The sequence below is a fragment of the Zonotrichia albicollis genome, chromosome 5 (assembly GCF_047830755.1).
Source record: "Zonotrichia albicollis isolate bZonAlb1 chromosome 5, bZonAlb1.hap1, whole genome shotgun sequence".
In the NCBI taxonomy this organism is placed as follows: Eukaryota; Metazoa; Chordata; class Aves; order Passeriformes; family Passerellidae; genus Zonotrichia; species Zonotrichia albicollis.
Window position 1 is genome coordinate 49,223,660 of NC_133823.1, and position 12,226 is coordinate 49,235,885.

Below are 12,226 nucleotides of genomic sequence, written 5' to 3' on the forward strand. Positions count from 1 at the left end.
CCTGCTTTATGGGCAACCTAAAAGGATTATTCAACGAGTTAAAAAAAGGCTGCGAGATGCTTAGAACTGTGAATAAATTGCTTTGCTGTAAAACAAGCATTTTGAGCTGGTTTTTATATAGGGCTAAATTGTGCCAGCAGTAATATCAGAGAAGCAGGGCACATTCATTGTATTAAACACTGCAATACAAGCAGTGGGCCAAATCCTGCCCCAGTTACACTCCTGCAGTCTGACAATAATCTTCCACAAAAGAGTGAGATGCAGGAACTGCATTAATTCCAGCTTACCACCAGCTAAATAGAAAGATGTTCATTTCCTACAGTCCCAATAGAATTGTGTTATGTAAAATATAAATAAATAATCCACGGACATTTCTTCTTATTATTATTGTGTTTCAGCATATAACAGCAATAACGACCTCACTGCAGGGCATTTCCTGAAGATTAATGGCAGGCAGGGGTTAATGGCCCGAGGCTCACCCAGTCAGTCGTTAATCCCCAGGAAATGTTCCGTGCCTCAATCCTTAATGCTTAAGTATCCTATAAATTGTAAGTCTTCTCATAACCACATCCTTGATCTTAACAATAGTTAAAAAATGCAGAGCTTGGTTTGCATCCTGGAGATGGCAAAGAGAGTGCATACTGTTCCTAAAAGGTACACTAGTGACATTTGTGGGACCATTGCCTTCTTTCTGTTTTATTTATTCTACTGCATATTACAAAAGGCACAACAGCATACCACAGAACAAGGTGGGGGTATGAGGGGGTAGAATTACATGTACTTTACACAGGAACTTCCACTGATCCAACCCTGAACATGTCTCTGTCAGAAATATACCTGCTGAGTCACTGCCTTCCTAAGGGAAAAAATGAAAAGGAGAGAAATAAAGAAAAAATCCTCTAGCTTCCAAATAACTGCTTTTAACTACTAATATGACAGCCTAGCAACTACTACCTTTAAAAATGTGTAAATAGCAGCATATGTTGTGATGATGATCTTGCATGGTTTGTCTCTTGGGTGGCCAGCTGGGAGACGTCACATGATCAGGGGACAGATGGTGGTCAGAAGAGGATCAGCTGATGACACATTCATTTTATTAATTTATTGTTTTGTTTTGAAATTCCTGTCACTTAACCTTGGGCTTCAGGCAGCTCTTTTAATAAAACCGAACCAACCTCGGCTGCCTGTGGTCACAGCCACTGCTGGACATCACCAGAACAAGTTTAAGGAAGCAGGGCAGAGTCCAAGAGGAAAACACCATGGCTTTGGGTCTGATTTGGGGCTAACACACATTAATGTAAAGCCAGGCTTGCTGTTCAACCTTTAATCATCCATTAGAGGTTTGCTTTTCTCCCTCAGACTTGAAACCACCTATGTTGTGAAAATGCCGATTAACACCAGGGAAACCCATTGCATGGCACACACAACTTGTCAAAACCCAAAGGTATGTGTGGTCTCTGCTTTAAGGATATTTTTAATCCAGTTACAAGTACAACAACAAGGACAGGGTCGGTGAAAACCTTTCCAGCTGCACCAAGTTTTTCCTGTCATAGTCCACAAGTTTCCCTTCCCCTCTCCATCCACATGTGCCTGGCATATGTGTGGCTGCTCCTTGGGCTCTGTGCTGGCCCCCAGACCCCAGGATCCTGCAGAAGGGGGGTGATTGTTCCCCTGTGAAATTCACATCTCAACTTTTCTAGATGCTGTTTCCTATTAGTGTACTTGACAGATTGATATAGTGGTATAGTGCTATTTAACGTCTGTTAAATAAAAGAAATGCTTTCTAATAATACCTCCCTTATTCCCCTCCTCTCAGCACTTGAAGGGGATCTAAGTTTCAAGGACTCAGGTTCTACCCCCTCCTCCTTTAAAAAAATGTTGATAATAATTATGGACACCCCACATTGCCTACATTGCCTCCTCTGCCTTGCCAAAGCCCATGTGCCAAGTGGTTGACAAAGTGACTGTTTTCCTATGTGGGTCTGAAAGCAAGAGGACTTTTTTAATCCCCAAGTAATTCCTGCAGTCTTTGCCAGAGCCAGAGGAGGGAAGATACACCTCTCCAGGCTGTGCCTCTGCAGATGTTCTGCAGATCTGTGCAGTCCCTAGGCATCATTAAGCCGCTGTCCTGGTCCCTGAGCCCTGGATCTGTTTGTCCTGGACAAACAGCTAAGACAGGAGCAGCAAACTTTCAGGGGAAGAGCAGCTCTGTGTCAGCAAGAGCAGTCCCTGCCCAGGAGGAGGGCACAGGCAGGAGAAGCTCTATTAGCATTTGGCTGCTTCTTGTCCCTCTCCAGCTACAGGCCAGTCAAGATTTGTCATTTACCTCAAAGACTGGCTGGTCACCAAACCCAGAATAACTGCTGACATGGCAAGCTGCAGCTCTGCCAGACTGAAGGCACTGACACCCCTCCTGCTGTCCCCTCTAACACCCGATGGCAGAGTCCTCCAGCACCAGCTTCCTCCAAATCAAGGACCAAGCTGGCACCAAGCACCACACAAGCAACTGAAGCTGCGACTGTTCTCATCAATAAAATAAGGATATTAAAGTCTTGGAAACCACTGAAATACAAAACTGAGGTACTGAGTTCACCTTTGTACGTGATTTCCCTCTGTAGGGGAAAATTGTTCTCCTCCACTCTCCTGCTCACCCCAGCCCCTCCTCTGATGGGCAGTGACAAGTTCAGAAGATATTCTTGTGAACACCGCACTCTGCTCGAGTATCTCACTTGTGCTTTTTCCTTCCAATGCACACCAGCTCAGAGGAACATGAATTTAAAGATCTTCTTGCAAATCTGTTCTTCATATCATCTGTCTAAACACCCTACCTTTTTTGCAATCATTATATATCAGCTTGAATAATAGCTCTCACAGCTGTTCCACCTTTCATGGTGATCTCTAAAGATAACAAACCTCAAACAGGGTAGAAGGGTTTATAATTTGCAGCTGTGGATCTAATGAAGTTCCCCTATAAATGCTGCTCTCACAGAGTTTAGACAACTCCATTAATCCTTACATATCTGTTGACTAAACCTCAGGTGATCTCTGCTAACTGACTGTGTATACAGCCTTCAGCTTTGCAAGGGTGGGCTAATGCATGCCAAATAAAACTTCCTTCAGCCAAGTTTTAGGGAATGGTGTTTTCCCCTGTGCCTGCAGGGGAATAACGGCTCCAGTCACTCAAGCACCAGAGCCCAGCCCACAAACTGAGCCATTACACCGTGATTACAGCAGAGCATGTCCCGTCCTGCTGATGGGGACTGTGGTAGAAGTCAGGCAGAAACTTCTGTGCAAATCAGAATTTATTCCACTAAGGACCCAAGAGATTTCTCCAACTTCTCCTAAATGTGCTTCTGTGTCTGAAATCCCCACGGGAGCTGTCTACAGGGATGCTGACACACAGGTCACTGCCTATAGGGATTTTTAGAAATGGAAGAACAGCTTTGGTCCAGGAGAGTCTTGATGCCAACTGGCAGCAAACACCAGTGACACCAGGAGGAGGAGTTTCCTGCTGAAGGAGCATCACCCCTCAAAGCCACAGGTCCAACTCTACAACACATGAGTACCTTAGTAGACTATTTTGTAATGTCTTGATTACATTTTAAAAATTTAAAAAAAAACAACAAACCAATCCCACTCACCAATCAACCAAAGCTGCTTTCACCTTTTGTGTTTGGGGCCAGCTGTTAAAAGCAAGGCTATCCAAAGCACAGGCTGGTCACTGCCCTTTGCAATCCTGTGGTCTGGCCCAACAGGAGCTTAACACGTGTGGATAATAACACATCTTGGAACTGGATAGTAACTGCAGAGCATTCTCTGGAAATTTCAGTGCAGACACACCTTGATCACTGCTTAAAAGGGTGCAGTACTGTGTACGTGTTTGTCTAAAAGCATTTGGAGTTTGCATTGCAGGGGGGATACTATTTTGTAAGTGCAAAAAGGCTGCATGTGTTGGGAGGCTTCCTCCTGCCCCACATTTTGCTATCCACTGGGCTAAGGCCCACTTTCTAGAGTCTTACAGAGAATTATGGGTTTAGTATCTCTGACTGCTGCCTACTGCAATTTGCAAAGATGATTAAATGCAATGCCAGTGCAGACAGACTGGGGAATGAGGCAGTGGAGAGCAGCAACTGTGAAAAAGGACCTGGGAGTCTTAGTCAATAGCAAAAGCTGAGTATGAGTCAGCAGTGCCCTGGCGGACAGGAGAGACATCCATGTCCTGGGGTGCATCCTTGTGGATCCCTTCCAACTCAGGATCCTTTGTGATACTTTGATCCTCTATGAGAGAAGAAATACACTATGGGAGAGGAAACATTCTTCCAATACCTCTGAAAAGCTTGGCCAGAGAAGCTAGGCTAGGACAGATGATCAGAAGGAGAAGTTGCCTTTTTTTTCCTCCATGAAACCAACAATGAAGCTGCTGTGCTCAGGAGGAGCTGGGAACGAGGAGCTCACCCAGAGGTAGGGAAGCACCCTACAGGCAGTGGTGCCTGGCTTAGGAACTCCAGCAAGGTCCCTGCACTGTTCAGACTGCCAGTGTCCTTGGGTGATGGGGTCATGGGGGTTTGTAAAGGCTCAGAAGTGACAGAAAACCACAGGGCCGTGAACACAGAACCATCAGATCAATGCTGTGGAGCACAGACACAGCTCGTGCATCCTACTGCCTGTGAGGGAATTTTAACAATACAGCAGCAAAGGAAGCCCAGAGGTATCCAAACTGCAGAAGAGTGCATTACAAATACAGAACAAAAAAAAATTATTCAGGCTGAGGAAAAACAGTAGCTGTCTCGAGATACATAAAAAAGGGCAGTCCCTTTCCTCAGAGGGCCTGCAACTTAATTGGGACATGCCACAAGGGAAACAAACAGGAGAGACCACAAGAGACAAGTGACAGCAACACATCACTGAGCAAAGGCCATTGCATGGCTAGATAGCTTTTATGTACATCTAAAACAAATAACACCTGCACAGAATTCTGACAACAGAAATGGGTGCAGGAGGCTGGCTGAAGGGAAGGCTGACGTGACTGACGTGGGGCAGAGAAGATTTTGACAACACTTAGAACAAAAGCAAGAAAAATAAAGGTTTCCACCCAAAAGCCCTGCCACAGGGCTGTCTGAGTGACAGGTCTCCCTGATGGTGGAGCAGGGCACTGGGCAGCCCACAAGGACTGTGTTCTGGGAAGGTGCAGGTGAGCTGCAGGAAGCTGGAGTGGGTTTTCTATTTCATTTTGCAAGAAACGTCCTGCTTAAATTTCACTGCATTCAGAGCATTTCCCAAAAGCATTTTGATCTTGCTGAACCGGCAGATTCTGACCAAAAATATCTGCTTTGCCTATTTTAGTAGTAACCATGGAAGCCAGCTTTGCACCGACATTCAGTTGGAGAGAGGATGGCGAGAGACAGCGAGGTGAATGCAGACAAGCTGGGAAATGAGGCTTCAGCAGTTTTTGTGGTCAGATCAGGAAGCATTAGCAGGCAAAGGGGAGAACTGGAATTACGTGGGGCTTTAGAAGAAGGAGCTCATGGACTGCAGGGAATCTAGAGAATCCACTGTTTGGAGAAACCAGGTACAGACTGCTATGTTCATAGTAATTAGATTAAAAATTACAATACTGAGATTTTCTTAATTACTTTTTTTTTTTTCAAGTTTAGCAGAAACACAGACACTCGTGTTACAGACCCTAGTTTAGCATACTGGAGAGGGGGAAAAAATTCCCTTAAGTCCAGAAGCTCCAAGTAATCACTGCCCAAACGTCTGGCACTTATAATATTACGCAGGCAGGATGCCAAACTAGATGGACTTTGAGTCACACATGTTCCTAAATTTTCAAGCATACAGGAATAGACAAGCCAAATTATTAAAAAATTTAGCTATATAATATTGAAAACAAAGTACATCAGTTCTACATGTGTCATACTGCCAATTTATAACAGAGAATTCCTAGATTTCCTTACTCTTTTGAAATAATTTGCAGGTTGTTAGCATATGGAACAACTCTGCAGAATGTAGTACTGACATACTCCTTTTCTGGCAAGCAAGCAACAAATCATATTACAATGAAAATTGCTCAGTTCCCAATGAATGGATTCCCAAGTCCCACTTGAAAAAAATTATTTTGGCCCTGCTTTCTTAGAGGGGTTAGTCAATAAGTCCTCCTACCTGGTTTGGTTTTTAGCACATTTGAGCAAATTACATGCTGAAAAGTGTCTAATTCATTAAAAATTACTAGCTGCTACAGTGCTATGCAAATATTGCTCTTCCAGTAGCAAATTCCTCTGAGAACCTGCCCTAAACACTTCGCTTTAGACATAATCCGTGAGTTAATCCAGTTCGAATTTGAGATATATCACAAAAGAAAAAAAAAAAAATAATCCCTGTTGTGCACAAGTGTGCCTTGTGCCGAGTGCGGTTCCCATGACTCAGCAGGGCAGGGGGAAAAAGCCCTGTCAGAACACGGCGATGAGGCAGCTGTTCCATCGGCTGCTGCCGCTGCCGTGCCCCGGCAGGAACGAACGAGCGCTGCCGGTGTCACCCCGTGCTCGCTGCACTGTGAGGGGCAGTGGTAATCACATAAACGCTGGGAGGAGGTGATCGATGATCGATCCTCCAGCGAGGGGTCAGCCCCGGACCGGGCAGAGGGAGCCGAGCGCCAGGAGCGCAACGCTCCGGCCCGGCGTGCTCGGGAACGCGGGGCTCCGGCCCAGAGGGTTCGGGAGTGAGCGGGGCTCCGGCCCGGCGGGTTCGGGAGTAAGCGGGGCTCTGGCCCAGAGGGTTCGGGAGCGCCCGGCTCCGGCCGAGCGGGTTCGGGAGAGCCCGGCTCCGGCCCAGGGGCTCCAACACGGGGTTCCGCCCGGCGGGTTCGGGAGCGCCCGGCTCCGGCCCAGGGGGTTCGGGAGCTCCAGCCCGGCGGGTTCGGGAGCGCGGGGCTCCGGCCCAGGGGCTCCAACCCGGGGCCCCGGCCCGGCGGGTTTGGAGCGAGCGGCAGCGCTGCCTTCCAGCTCGTTGCTCTTCCCGAAGAAGAGCGTGTGGGCCCTTTTCCAGCCACCTCAGAGGACTGCAGTGCAAGTTGCTGGCAATTCGCTGCCAGAAGCCCGGCCTCGCTGCTCACAGCCTGCTACTGGCTTGGCAGCCGGCTGCATCCACCGCCAGCTGTGCGCATCCCCTCGATGTGTGCCCCTGACTCCCTGCCAGGGCTGGCAATGGACGCGGGAAGGCCGCAGCAGTCCCTTGTCACCGCTGCCCTCAGGCCACAGCCGCGCTCCAGGTGAGCTCCCGGGAACACCTCGCACCATGGGATCAGCTCCTGCTGCTCTGCACTTTAAACACCCACAAGTTTTCAAAATAAAAAGCATTAAAATCTAAAGACATCTGCCAAATTGAGAAAGTCAGGAAAGCTCCTGCCTATCTTGCATTTCTGCTTGGGGACCCAAGACTACCCCCAGCTGCAGCCCTTTTGCCTGAAAAGGTTCATTCAGCTCTTGAGCCCCTCAGAGGAAAATTTAAAGATTTTTAAAAAAATATTTCAGATAAAATATTTAGGGCACTGGAGATTTTCATATCAGTTCATAAAAGATTTAAATACTAAAATGTAAATGGTGTTTTGGGTATTGCTGCAAAGCAGCCTCAGGAATGGAAATTCAAGAAAAGTGTTGCAACCTATAAAGTTCAGACAGTACTCTTAAAAGTATTCTTACAAGCCTGTCCCACCTGAGAGCTGCCAAAAACATAAATAAAATCAAATTCACCAGCACCCTATTGCTGTAATAGAAAACAAGCATAGAGCATATCTACTTCAGTGGCTGCTGATGGAGGCTGAGACCATAAAAGAGGGAGATACCAGTTCTGGGATGGGCTGACAGCAACATCACCCATCCCACACCATCCATGTCCTGACACTGGAAGCATATACATCTTCTGAGCAAACTACACTTTATTCCCAATGCCATGCTCAAACTCTTTCAGGGGAATTAAGTTTCCCTGAGAGTTACTGATGGTGCCCGTGAAGTCCTTTGTGGTCTGTGTTTGCAAATCTTTGCCCCAAAAGGATGACTTCTGCCTTTGTGCACATGGTCCACACAAATTCTTCAGGTACCACAACACTGGGCAGCATCTCCAAGACAAAGACAGGATTGGGAACCTAAGCATCAACTCTCAGCTCTTGTAAGAGTCGGGAGGATGACCCATCTCAATGTAGAAAGGTTTATTGCAATATGCATGTCTAACATTGTCCCTTTTAACACAGAGGTTTGCAGTATTTGGGGTCCTGTGATCCTGATGCCTTCAGAGGCTACCTAGAACACAGGCTAGATGGTGTTAAAGGAATAAAATAGGTATTTATTAAAAGGCCTTCAAAGGATACACCTTGGGCAGTACAAGAGCTGGGTCATGGCTCCATCCAATATGGGCCCTGGGTCACGAGTGTTCACACTTTTATAAGTTTTGGTCCATTTACCAAATTGGCATTCATTGTCCAATTTCAGCTTCAGGTTATGAAGTGCCATTCTCCCAGATTGCTCTCCTCAATTCACTGCTGTTTATACTCTTTGGGCCTGAAGCTGCAATGGTGTCCTTGGTTCTCAAGGTGTCCTCCTTGGAAAAGGATTGTTTTGTCTAACTAAACTGTGAGGAGAACTTGCTTACACTTTATATGAAGTTCAGAGTTATATATTAATGCAGTACAGAATCTGGAAATTAGCAAGCACTCAAATGACTTCTTTTTGGCAGAAAAACTGCCTTCAGTAAGTCAGCGAAGATTTTTCTGAAGAGTAACAAAACTGAAGAGCTTCGGACCAGATTTTCAGAACTCGAGAGCTGAACCTGTTTCCAGCTGAGCTTCATAGGGGACCAGCTTAAATAAGAAACCTAGGTGGGATATTTGAGGGGGGAAGTGCAGACCTGAAGTGTATGGAGCCTAAAACCACCCAGATGCAGGAGACACGCAGCGTGAAGATGCAAGTACAGACAAACTGTCTGAAGGGAGTCTGTAGCAGATGTGAATGGCACCAGGGAATTCTATTTTTGTTTCATCCCTGAATATTCAATTGACAGATTTCTGCACAGCCAGAAGGATCCCCATCTTCTTAGCAAGTCTTCAATTGCTCAGAAGGTTGGGATTCTTCTGTTATAAAATGCAGCTTTAATGACTGTAGGACAAGGGACCTAAACAAAGAAACAAGGAACCACCATCTGATTGCGGAGAAACAAGACTAAACAATTTACAGAAAATCAGATCAGTTCACAGCACAGTGTCTCATTCTCTTTTAGTGGCCAGTGTTTTCCATTCTCTGTGCAAACAGGAGGACACAGTGTGTTTCCCAGGGGAGCCAATCTCGTGCAACTGCTATTAGAGACAATTGCCACCTCCAAAAGACTTAAAAAGTCATCCCTCTTCTCCCCCCCCCCCATTTGTAAAAACTACTTGGACTGGCTTTAGCTCCTCTTTTGCTGTGGTTTTAAAAGAGCTCAACAGGCTGATCCACAAACCTTGCCAAGCGAGGGCTGAAAAAGTACAACTGCCTCTTGTCAGCATCTCACCAGCTGTACAGATGAAAATATTCCCCATGCTGACTTTAATGCCCAGTAGCAACATCCCAGGGGCTGAAGCCACTCAAGCAGACCAAAAATGCATCACAGGCAGCAGTCTAAAACATTCAGGGCTCGTGTCATGGTTTTCTCCATTTGCTGCTTCTTTCCTCTCTGCACACTGCACTTCATGACAACTGGACAGGCAGATTATATTAAAGCTCATGCCTACTCTGTCAAATGATTTCTCATCAAGTCTCAGCAGGAACTAATTGAAGATTAACCTAATCATTCCTTGAGGCCTCTTCTGGAGTGTTTTATCACTTTTTGCGAATCCATTAAGGAGAACTTAAGTGAAGTGCTGATCTGGCAGGACCACTGAGCACACAAGCTGGAGTGACTGGACAACCCAACAAACGTGAGAAACGAAGGCTTCAGACATTCTCTATAAATGAGGCAAGACCAACCTTTATCCGTTCCTTTGGCTGTGAAAATCAGCCTAGCAAAACAGCAATAAGTGTTTTCTAAAATAACACCCTGCCTTCCTGAAAACAAAGGAGCAAGGCTGACAAGAGCTGCTTGATGTTACATGAAATATTCCTGCAGAATTCTCTGATCTTCTCTGCCTGAAATCTGGAGAATACCACAAGAAGCCACCAATTACCAGCCACTGTAGCTTGTGTTGATCCCTACTTTAACCTGCTTCCACAATAGCCAAATTCTTCCATCAACAGATCTGTAGCTTCATCCCTGACCTCTGATCCAGCCAGCGCCTCTCTGGGTATTGTACACAGCTATCAGATAACAACAATTGACATCCAGCCCTCCTCCAGCCTCAGGGTAAAAGCCATAACCACTGGGGCATGGCAGACCCCCAGATGAAAAAATTAATGTACTTTTTCTGCAGTGCCTTGCAGGGTTAAAGGAGTCATTTATCCAGACATGAAAGCTGAAAGAAAGGTCCAAAAAGCTTTTTTTTTTTTTTTTTTTTTTGTTTTGAAGCAAAAGAAAACACCCCTTGAAATGGCAGAACCAGACACTTCACTCAGTAATAAGATTCATAGTCTCAAAAGCAGGATCAGACTTAGACTTACTAGTGTTTGGTTTGAAAAAAATACACATTTTGAAGCCTCTTCTACATTAAAAGCAGAAGAAAACCCTGAATATAGTTACCAGATATTCACCAGAACTATCAGGATTATTTTGAGATATTGTATACATCTCATTACTGTAAATGTTTTAGAAACATTTCTGTGCTATATTCTACTCTGCTTCCCTACGTTGTTTTTATCATACAAGCAAGAACTCCTTAAGGCAGGCATCACATACAAGTTCCATCTAAGCCTTTAAAATACTACAGGCGGTGTGAGTTTCTGGAATCAGCCAAAGTTTCTGGAATCATTCTCATTTTAAAGATAATTTAGATGCCTCTCAATACTTTCAAACTGCTAAAATGCGAGAAAGCAAGATCAGCTTTGGTTTAGATTATTAACATAATATGATTGCAGTGCAGTCAGAAATGGTAAAAAAATCAACTCTCTTTCATTCCCAGTTGCTCAATTCAATATGCAACCACAGAAAAACTGTAAGCAAATCTTGTGAATAAGGTTTTCATTTGAACTTGACAGAGAGCCAACATCTGTGTTGCTATTTATTTACACACACATATATAAAAACATGCAGTTTTCATACTTATATATATATATATATATATATATATATATATACACACACATGCACATTATTTAACCTGGTTGCTTTCTAACAGTAGCTATTCCTATGCAAGTCTTGGAACAGGAGAAGAAAGAACAGCTGAAGCAAGACCAGGCCATGGCCTCACCACAGAGCCCAGGGGAAGGTCTCTACAGGCACGTTAAACCTCACAAAGTGGAAAAGCATTGTATTTTCCCTCCAAAAACTCAGAAAAGCATTGTATGTCCTTACAGACTGCACCATCTCAGGACAAAACCAAGACTACTAAAAATCAAAACCATGCTTGGATGCCACAAGTTGTTTTTCTGTGTCCTGTAGCATTACATAAGCATCACCTAAAAAAGTAATTACTTTGCCTGTCTTTAAAGCAATATTCTCATCAGGGAATTCTGCAGGTAAAAGCTTGGGGAAATAATAAGTCCAATATGGACCTGCAAGAAGGCCTGTCCTTCATGAGGCACAAAAAAATGCTGGACTCATAAACCATGAAGAAAAAGGTCAACACATTTCAAAATACACCCCTTCATCCTACTGGCTAAAATCTCTGAAATGGTCCATCCACAGAGCACCCCCAGAGCATCAGAAGGAATCAAATGGTTCAAGGACAAAGCCTTGCCAGTTAAACCCTGGGAAAACTCAGGTCAGTGATCACAGAGAGCAGGTGTCACATCAGGGGCTGCCCTGCCCAGGAGGTACCAACCTCCCGTGTGAAGTGACTCCCCACAAGGGACTGAAACAGTGACCATCTTGACCTCCTCTGGATGAAGAGAAGACAACACAGCACCTTCTACACACTCACAAGTTGCAGCCCTGAACCACTTGGCTCCATTCCCTTCCCCAGCTTTTCAGAGCAGCGCAGGCTCAAGCCCCAAACCTGCCCTTTTATAACTGTAAGAATTTTATGGTGTGGAAGAAAAGCTTCAGTACCTGCTGTCCTAGGAACAGAAGATCCTCCATGAGCCTTAAAGCCACCACAGGACTCCTCACA